Here is an 11,144-nt window from a genome sequence, read left to right as displayed (position 1 = left end):
TTCATTTTTATTATTTTCATACATAGAGAATTTAAAACACATATTTCAGACAAACTGTGTTCTGAGACCACAATGGAATTAAACTAGAAATAATAACAGAAAACTGATTAGAAAACCCCAAACATTGAGAGATTAAAGAATACACATGGTATTCTAAATAACATGGAGTTCAAACAAAAAGTCTCAAAAGAAATTAAATATATTTTGAGTAAAGTTGAAATAAAAATACAGCTAATGAAAATTAATAAGATATAGTAAAAATGGTCCTTAGAAGAAAATTTATAGCATTAAATGTATATATTATAAAAAATTATATTAGAAAATATCCAAAATTAATAACCTACAATTCTACTTTAGGAAACTAGAGAGAGATGATGAAATTTAAGACACTAGAAGTAAAGAAATAATGAAACCTATAAACTTAAAGAGCTGAAAAAGCTCAAAAATAAGCAAAAAAAAAAATAGCTAGTTCTCTGAAAACATACGTAAAATCCATAAACCTCTAGCAAGACTGGCCAAGACAAAATCAAAGGGTAAATTCCAAACAATATCAACAACTTTTTAAAAGATCTTTATGTAATAACTTTTAAAAATGTTGTAATTCTGTTCTAAGTTTTTAATTGAGATGAATTATATATGGAATTTAAGTGATTCCAAAAATGTTGGCCTGAATAATCACTTTTGGTTTCTAAATAAATGGGTTTTATTTAAAGTGGCCTAACAGCATCAGTTGAGATCAAACAACAAGACTTGCTGAGAAGTGGCCCCTCCACTTCTACGTCCCCACCTTCACAAGATGTCTGAGTTCAGCTATTGTAACAATGTGGGTTCAGCTTTCCGCTTTGTCCAGCAAAGCTGAGGATGGCAGAAAAGATTACTCAACACTCCCTGCAAGTCAAGAATGGTGAGAGAGAGGCTAAGGAAGTCTCCCTGAGCTGCTCTCGAGCTCCTGTATTTATTAAGCATGCATTCAGGGAAACATTACACAAAACGTCAGTGGGCTACGTGCTAGTAAGAACGTATTGAAAACATACGGAGGAACAAGTTAAGAAAAGATAAAATATTCCATGCGATAACATGGTCCGAGGAATTTATGAGCATAAGCAGGACCTAACCCCAGATATATATTAACTAGATAAGCGAAGCACTGCCCGCTGTTTTCAGCAAGGCCAGAAAGCAGTGTTCTGTTTTGCAATGTGTTCCCTATAATCTCCTAACCCAGGACATAACTATTTGATTTCCCACATCCCCTTTTTTTTTCTTTGAAGAATCTCCTTGTTCATGGAGTTTAGGAGGGCAATCATTCATTGTTCACGACATCTTGAGGGGGCCACTATGGTGTCGATCCTTCAGAGCGCTATGAGAAATACAAAAAAGATTAACAAGCAGAGAACTCCAGTAATCCAAATACCTAAATTGAGACCATGGAACCAGTTGGTTGTATTCAGCCATTTTGCATCGTCAGATAACTCCTGTTCAACTCGTATCTGTGTTCCCTGTTGAATATCTAAGAGTTGTTGATGCAGCTGCGAAGACAGAGCATCAATCTCAGATTGTAAATTGGTGGAAAAAGTTCCTTGTAGGTGTTTTTTTACTAAATCCCAGGAGTGTTGAGACATGTTATATTGTAAGGGAGTGACACAGATTTTGTCCTGTTGCCAGTCACATTGTATATTTTGACAATCAACAAGTGCCTGTTGGTGGTCCCCCATCCGTTCAAGTGCTGTTCCTGCAGCCTGCAGTCTCTGCATGATACCGTTACCAATCTGTGCTTCAGTAATCATCGCTTCGGTGATATTAGTCATTATGTGACTGACTACGTTAGCAGCATGGATAAGCTCTGTCAGGGAGACTGCTGTAACAGAGGCTGTGGCTAAGATGACAACCGCTGAGATAAGGAAGACAATGAGCTATCCAACAAATCTTGTAGGTCTCCACTTAGAAAAGGCTTGGGTTAATTCAGCAACACCGTTGGATCCTTCCCAGGGCCATGTGAGATTTACTAGCAGCTATCGCTTCTCAGCCTTTTGGCTAAGATCAAGTGTAGATTTACTGGCGGCCAAATTTGAGGCTGTATTTTTAAGATAAACATATATAAGATAGAAAGTTTCATAATATTATAATGGCTGATACAGGCCGTGTACCAAGCTAGAGGAGGTACTTCAAAAACATAATATGGGTTGTCACATGTTATATTAACTGGCTTAGTGGAAATTATGAAAACATAGAGATGAGATGTACAGATCATGACACTGTCTGAGACATTCTGTGTGAGATTCATGTAAAAGGTACCACTATTATTAGCATAATACCCATGAGAGAGATTGCGCAACAAAAAGGGAAAACTAAGACACTATAAGTTGTAACACCATGGGCTACGTGAATCTTTGTTTTCAATTCTTAATATTGATCCCGAAAGTCCAAAGGATGGAGGAGTTGCTAGGTTCTGAAAACCGAATAGGTTTGCCTGTTGAGGTTAAGTGTCCTTTAGGACCTGAGTTAATGAGGCTAAGATTTTGAATCAATTCCTCTTTATTGGCAAGGGAGGTCTGGCAGGGATGCCAGATGACTGAAGATCTACTAGGGGACACTTTCTTCTTTATTTGGCAATGATCATAGGGGGCAGATAGGAATCATTGGTGTAGGTGGATGTAGCAAAGGAGGCTACTGAAACTAGTGTCAGATTCGCTTTATGGTCTTTTGTTTTAGGCATGTAGTGAAGATATATCTGTGCTGTGACTTTTAAACATCCAGAAGTGTTCGTAGTGGTTACACAAATAGGAGGGAAAGGTGACACAAAAGGAACAGAAGTATTCAGATTTAGCCAATCTCTCCATTCAGTAAGAGGACCTTTTGGCTGAAGCCAGATGCCTCCAGTCCAAGGAGAATCACTACTGCTTAATGGTGGGTCTACATCCCATCATGTACCTGGCCTAAAGAAAAGGGGGACCTATGACATGAGCCCAAGAGAGTGATGAAGAAGCAATAGCAGTCTGTATTTTTTTAAAAAAAGGATTAAACAAATCATTATTTTAGCCGAGTTTTGAGAATCCACAGCTAAATATGCTAAAAACCTCTTTTCTGGGGTTGATGGCACTCTGACATGGCGCATGACTTCAGTGGCATGTTGATCAAGCTTCTTAAATTGTCTCCACGTGACATTATTTGCCTCGGTCATTCATGGGCGTGGTCTCCCCTATCGTCCTTGTAATGACAAATTGGCCATCTGAGGAAGAGGAGTGAAGGGCTGATCCATCCAACTCATGGTATGGTTGAATCAGATGGACAGGTGCCCAGAGTGGTCCTGATGGGAGAAGAACAGGCGCACATCCTTTTCCCCATGTTATCGGTTCATAAGGTCCTTTCCATGAATGTCCTTGTATGTCTTTAAGTAGCACCTTGGCTCTGATATTTGAGCTCCGATATGGTGCAAAATGCCATTTGGCAGCTATGAGGCCATGGGAATCACAATTTTTAAAAATTTAGGTGTGTAAGTCTTTTTTTAAAAAAAATTTTTTAATGTTTATTTATTTTTGAGAGAGAGAGACAGAGTGCGAGTGGGGGAGGGGCAGAGAGAGGGAGACACAGGATCCGAAGTAGTCCCCAGGCTCTGAGGTGCCAGCACAGAGCTTGACCCAGGGCTTGAACTCACAGACCACAAGATCATGACCTGAGCTAAAGTCAGCGTTTAACCAACTGAACCACCCAGGCACCCTAAAACTTTATATAGTGAATTCCTAGGGGAGGCATTATGTAAATTTCCCCTTTTTTGTTTGTGAAACATTTGTTTTAAAGTAGCAAGTGTAGATTTTATAATAGCTTGTCTAGTAAGGTTATTTGCTATACCCATAATGTGTCATATATTCCAGTTTTAGAGGAATTCCTTTACCATGGAGGAAAGATATCTAGGCCCATCGTCAGTTTTAATTTGTTGAGGTTTACGGCTAGTGAAAATGCAGGTAAATGATGAATGATATAGTTTGTATTGTCTCCAGTGTGAAGAGAAGCCATTATAAATCCTGAAGAGGTGTCTACAGACATGTGGATATATTTGTGATACCCAAATAGTTCAGAGTGTGTAATATCAGTTTACCAAAGCTAATTTGCATTTAATCCCTGGGGTTTGTTCCCCATTGTTTTTGTCCTCCTGATTTCTATGGACAATCAGGGCAGGCAGCAACAATTTGTTTAGCTTGAGTAACTGTAAGAGGGAATTGTTTAATAAGAGACTTCAAGTTTTGAGGAAAAAAGTTGTGAGATAATTAAGCAGTTTTAAAAGCCATATTGTTGGGGTGCCTGGGTGGCTCAGTTGGTTAAGTGTCCAACTTCAGCTCAGGTCATGATCTTACAGTTCATGGGTTCAAGCCCGACGTTGGGCTCTGTGCTGACAGCTCAGAACCTGGAGCCTGCTTCAGATTCTGCCTTCCTCTCTCTCTGCCCCTCCCCCACGTATGCTCACTCTCTCTCTCTCTCTCTCTCTCTCTCAAAAATAAATAAACATTAAAAAAAAAACCATATTGTAGCCAAAAAATTGGTCTGCGATCTCATTTCTTTCTATTAAAGGTTCAGGTAAGCCTGAATGTGATCTTACTCGAGTGATAAAAAGAGGGTGTGCTCATTTATCTAGTAAGGCTTGTAAAGTTAAAAATAACAACAGTAAGGAGGAATCCTTTAATTCCCTAACAGGAGCCTGTTCTGTATTGTGTATCACATAAACTACATTTGAGAATTTGCTACAATATTAATAGGTTGGTCAGGAAATTGTTGTAAAGCCTTAATAGTGGCCTTTAATTCTGCTCTTTGAGTAGATGTTTGTCCTTTAGAGATTACTTTATGCCATCATCGGTCAAACCAAACAATAGCAGATTTAGTAGTTTTCCCAGAGCCATCCATGAAAACAGTGATTGTGAAATTGGCTGTGGAGATACTTTTTTGAGTAAAGTTATGTTTAAAAGAGGTAATTGTTGTAATAATTTATCTGATCTCAGAGAGTATACAAGTTGGCCAACAAAGTCTGCCATAGCACTTTGGAGTTCTAAAGATTGAGTAAGAATCTGTTGAAAGCATTCATAAGACACCCCAGGGTATATGAAATCAGGATCATATCCTGTTGTTGGCAGCGATATCTGCCCTTAAAGAGTAACTCTGTCATTTGTTGTATATAGGAAGTGAGGGTTTTCTTAAATGAGTGGGAAAGAAAAAGCCATTCTAAACATTGAATTTCCTTTATAAGTTGGCCTAGAAGTCTGGTGGGCATATGAAGGGTAGGAAATATAAATAGATAAACGGGGTAACCTAACTATCAGTGACACAGTTGCCTGTTTTTAAATGCCTGTTCAATAATAATTAATTCTTTTTCTGCTTTGGGAGTTAAACTACAAGGAGAGTCTAAAGCAGTGTCCCCTTTTAAAATATTAAATAAATTAGAAAGTTGTCCTGTAGTAATTCCCAAAGTGGGACAAATCCAATAAATAGCTCCTAAATTTTTTTGAAAATCATTTAAGGTATGTAAATTAGTAGTATCTAAGGAGAGGCATTGAGGCCGTATTGTCCGAGCAAAGACTATATGCCCTAGATATTGCCAAGGCTCCCACATTTGAAACTTTTCAGGAGCTGTTTGAAGCCCCTGTTCTTCTCTGGAAAGTTGTAAGTGTTTATATATTGTGAGAAGTAAGGTCCGTGTAGGAGCAGCAAGGAGAATATCACCCATATAATGATAAATTAGACAGATAGAGTGGGCAGTAAGGCGTGTTAAATGAAATATTGACATATAGTCTGGCTACTAATCATTCCTTGAGGTAATACTCTCCACTGATATCTAGACAAAGGCTCTTGATTGTTAGTCACAGGTAGAGAGAAGGCAAAACATTCTGTGTCTTGTTTTGTTAAAACAAGGCCATGTTGAAGGAATAATAGCAGGGTTGGGCAAGCCTGGCTGTAATGCCCCCATAGGTTGGATAATGGTGTTAATAGTTCTGAGGTCATGGAACAATCTCTAAAAAATCTTCCAAAAAACAATACCTGATTTTTTAGGAATTGTAAAAACGGGTGTGTTCCAAGGATTAGTGGAAGGTGCAATTATGACCCGCCTCCAATTGCTGTAAAACTAAATTCTTAGCCTGTTTTAATCCCTCCCCTTTTAGGGGCCACTGTTGAATCCAAATAGGCGTGGAAGATTTCCATACCAGTGGAAGGGGAGGAATTTTAACAGTGGCCCCTATTAAAAAGACTGAATGACTACTTTCCATTGTTTGTTTAAGTCCTTTCCCTATAAAGACACAGGAACAGGTAGAATAAAGGGTTGAACACAACCTGTTTACCCTTATGGCCGGACATGTGAGGGGCCTTTTGCTTTGTAATGGAATGTGGGTGACTCCCACTCCAGTAGCAATCAGGAGGGTAGGTCTCTTTTTCCCATTATTTAGGCCATTCATGAGAAGCTATGACGGAGGTATCAGCTCCAGTAGCAATTAATCCTGTAAATTGCTTTCCGTTCACAGTAATAGTTTAAAAAGGTTTGTCAGATTGAATGATCTGAATCCAATAGAATTCCTTGGATCCTATGCTGCCAAATCCTTTATTTCTTCTTTGTTGTACTAAAGCTCCTGGAATTTTAAAAGAGATTAAAAGTAGTTGTGTTGATTGTGTTCCAGGGGGGATAGTATGTAACCCATTAACCTTTATCATAACATGAATTTCCCTGTATAGTCTAAGTCAATGACTCCAGGTAGTACAAGAATTCCTTTTTTTGTCGGGCTAGATCTTCCTAGAATAATCCCCACCGTGTCAGGGGATAAGGGGCCATATAACCCAGTGGTTATTGTATAGACATGATCTTGTTCCTTTAAAAGTAATTCTGAGGTTGGGGCACCTGGGTGGCTCAGTTGGTCGAGTGTCTGACTTCAGCTCAGGTCATGATCTCACAGCTCCTGAGTTCGAGCCCTACGTCAAGCTCTGTGCTGGCACCTTGGAGCATGGAGCTGCTTCAGATTCTGTGTCTCCCTCTCTCTGCCCCTAACCCACTCGCATTCTGTCTCTGTCTCTCTCCAAAATAAATAAACATTAAAAAAAATTTTTTTAAGTAATTCTGAGGTAGTGCATAAATCCAATCCTGCACTTCCTGTGGAGGCTGCTCAGAAGTCTATAACCGATCTTTGACAAATTCTCCACAAGAATTTGTGCTTTATGTGTTTCAGATCCCACACTTTGGCACGCCCTAACGAATTCAGCGATGCCTCTGGCTTGAGTACGAATGCCAGGGAGAGCGGCCTGACAGTCCACATCACCGTTTCGTAGGCCAGTTGCTGCAGGAAAACTTGAGCAGCTTCTTCATTATCTATTTGCCTGAAAATACTCTGTTGTAACTTATTCACAAAATGAACATAAGGCTCAGTGGCTCCCTGACGTAGAGTGACAAAGGAACCTGTTTTTGTCTTTGTGTCAGGGACTCTGGACCAGGCAGCAATTGCAATAGTAGAACATTGTTGGAATAACTTGTGATCGTCCTGGAATTGGGCTTGAGCCCTGGTATAACAGCCGATGCCCTGCTGTGTTTCGACTCCTATCGGAGTACCCAAATCTCGATTTCTAATTGTCTGTGTGATGCAACCCTCTTGATATTCTAAAGTCCACACAGCATGCTGAGCAGGAGAAAGTATGGTTTTTGTTAATGCCTTTCAATCCCAAGGGGTCATTTCATACCCATTTCCTATTGCTTCAATTATCCCCTTAGTAAAGGAGCTTTGGACACTGTTCTCAGCAATGCACCGTTTCAATTCCTTAAAAGACAATAAAAGGGAGGGACTCATGCCTAGGTTGATGTCCAGCAGTGGTAATGACCAGGGAATGCATGAAACTCTTCAACAGCATATTCTTCTTGTAAACATTGCTGCATAACTGATGGTTTATGTGCCTCCAATATAGGTATTGGCTCTAAGTGATGGGGAGGAATTGGGACAGGAGGCGGCGACAAGGAAGTCATCCTCTATGGTAGGAGGTGCCATAGGAAAGGGGGGTGTCAGGCTTTCTTTCTTAATTTGTTATTTCTCTGGAGATACGTGTAATGAACATAAATGCCATACAGACTAAACCTCAGGTCACTAAAATGGAAGCAGGAACTCTCTCTCTCTTTTCATGTTTTCTTTTAAAATATCTTCCCACTTGTTCCCACAGATCTAAATCAACTGTACCATGGTCAGGGAACCAGGGAACCAATTGTTTGTAGCAATTCACTTAATTGATCTTTTGTAACAGTACAATGAGCCGCCTTTAAAGGCTGCTGTAAAGTTTTTAAATATAATAGCTGTTCCTTTGTCATTGTTCCTTTGGCCCATGGTATAGAACAGGAAAGAAATACTCTCACTGGATACTAGACACTTTGGCAATTATCCCAAATAGGTAATGCTGTCCCTTAGGGGGATGAGGTCTGTCTGAAGTCTGGACAATTTCACTTTCTTCTCTTGAACGTGTCTATTCTGCCGCCTGAAAGTCTTCCTCTCAAAGCTATCACTGTCACATCGGGGTCACCAGTTGTGGGTTCGGCTCTCAGCTTTGGCCAGCAAAGCTGAGGAGGGCGGAAAGGATTACTCAAGACTCCACGCAAGTCCAGAGAGGTGAGAGGGAGGCTGAGGAAGTCTTCCAGAGCTGCTCTCGAGCTTCCATTATTTATTAAGCATACATGCAGGGAAACATTGTGCAAAACGTCATTGGGCTACGTGCCAGTAAGAACGAATTGGAAACATGCAGAAAAAAAAAGTTAAGACAGGATAAAATATTCCATGTGATAACATGGTCTAAGGAATTTATGAGCATAGGCAGGATCTAACCCCTAGACATACATTAACTAGATAAGCAAAGTGTGGCCCACTGTTTTCTGTAAGGCCAGAAAGCAGTGTTCTGCTCTGCAATGTGTTCCCTACAATCTTATCCAGAACAGAGCTATTTGATTTCCCACAAACAAGGTGCGTTTTTGTTTCAGAAGTCCCAGCAAGCCTCGGCTTCCCACCCCCTTATTTTATGCTCCTGCCCGTCCTTTCATACACCTCAACTTCTGAACTTCCCCACGGCTCTGTAACCAGCCTACGCGTCCAGTGACCCACAGGGGCAGCCTAGACAAATGAGAGAAAGGGGAAAAAATCAGAAACTGTTCCACTGTTCAAGTACAATGAGTTCCAGACAATCAGAAATTTCAGTTTCATTTTGCACACACATTCAGATTTATAAATAAATAAACTTTGCTCTGTTTGTGTTTTAACTTCAATCAAATGACATTTTTTTCATCGATGATACTATCTGAATATTGAGGAATTAGGTAACTTCAAACCTTACTCATAGATTATTAAACTGAAACACAACAGATATTTTAGTCTTCTAAGATATAAATTGGTCTTCATACAAGTTTCTAGAAAAATGGTGTTTCCAATTATTTTTCTAATTTCCTGGCTTTCCTGACTTTCTAGTAACTCCAGGCCAGTCATTCCCATACTGGATCAATAAAAGGAGGTTCGTCCTTTGGTCAAAACATGCCAGCCACCATCTGGAATTTGGTGTTAGGAAACAGACCCTAGATTGTGTATCATTTTCCCTAAGGAAGTTTATCATTTCAGGTTGACAAAAAAATCCTCCTCTTGAAGGAAGTAGGAGTCACTTTTTTAACCTTTGATCATCAGGTAGATAAATTAAATGGTCTAGAAGTGTGAACCTGAGCACAAGGCAGTGGAACTCCCCCAATCAGAGCAGAAGAAAGAAAAAAAAAAAAAAAAGAATGAAAAAGTAAAGATAGCTTGAGGGTCTTGTGACACACCAAGTGAACTGCTATTTGCATTATAAGCTCCTAGAAGGAGAAGAAAGAGAAATGGACAAAAAAAAAAAATTATTTGAAGAAATAATTGCTGAAAACTTCCCTAACCTAGGGAAGAAAAGAAACATCCAGACCCAGGAATTCCAGAGAGTTACAAATAAGAGGAAACTGAAGAGACCTACACTAAGACACATTATAACTACAATATCAAAATTTAAAGACAATGAGGGAATCCTCAGAGCAGCAAGAGAAAAACAACTTTTTGTATTGAAGCATAGTTGACACACAATGTTACATTAGTTTCAGGTGCACAACATAGTGATTTGACAAGTCTATACATTATGCTAGAGAAAAACAGCTTTTGGGGTATATGAGAATCCCCATATGACTAAAAGATTTTTCAGCGCAAACTCTGCAGGCCAGAAGGAAGTGGGATGATATATTCAAAATACTGAAAGGAAAAACTCCCAACCAAGAATACATTTAGAATTGGAGGAGAGAGAAAGAGTTTTCCAGACAAGAAAAGCTGGAGTTTATCACCACTAAACCAGCCTTACAAGAAATATTAAAGGGATCTTTTTTAAGTTGAAAAGAAAAGGTGCCAATTAACAACAAGAAAACATGTGAAAGAATAAATCTCACTAGAAAGATGAATATAGAGTAAACATCATAGATTAATCACTTTTAAAGCTAATATGAAGGCTGAAGGACAAAAGTAGTAAAAATAACAGTGATAACAACAATTACAAAGGACACACAAGAAAATAAAAGATGCAAAATGGGGCTTCAAAAACATAAAGTGTGGAGGGAGAGTAAAAAAATTGAGTGTTAGAATAGGATCAAACTTAAGATGTAATCAACTTAAAATAGACTATTAGAGATGTAAGTTGTTATAGGTAAGCCTCATGCTAACCACAAAACAAAAACCTAAACCACAAAACAAGAACTGTTAGGTAGAAAGTTTAGACATGAGCAGGAAAGGACCTGGGGGGATGAGATGGGGCTGGTTTCCGCGGCAAACCACACCTCTGGTCAGAAGCTCACCTCAGAACTTGCCAAGGCTTTCGTCACCAACATCCTGATAGCCAGGATGTATGTATGTCCCCGAAGGAAGGACATGCTCACAGAAAAGAACATCCAGGTGTCCTAGGGTGAGCTCTTGAATTAACTTTGCCATTTACATTGTGGTTTGCCCCTCTCCCCTGTGGCCTTTTCAGGAGGATCATGGGAAAATGGCTGGCTAGCACTTGCACCCTGGAAAAAGGAGGCCCTGTCAATCATAAAAGGGAGGAAACCTGAGAAACCTCCCCCCATCAAGAGTCTTTCAGGACTGGAAAACAAAACA

The sequence above is a fragment of the Panthera onca genome, chromosome B2 (assembly GCF_046562875.1).
Source record: "Panthera onca isolate mPanOnc1 chromosome B2, mPanOnc1 haplotype 2, whole genome shotgun sequence".
In the NCBI taxonomy this organism is placed as follows: domain Eukaryota; kingdom Metazoa; phylum Chordata; class Mammalia; order Carnivora; family Felidae; genus Panthera; species Panthera onca.
Note: the sequence above shows the minus strand (reverse complement) of the source record.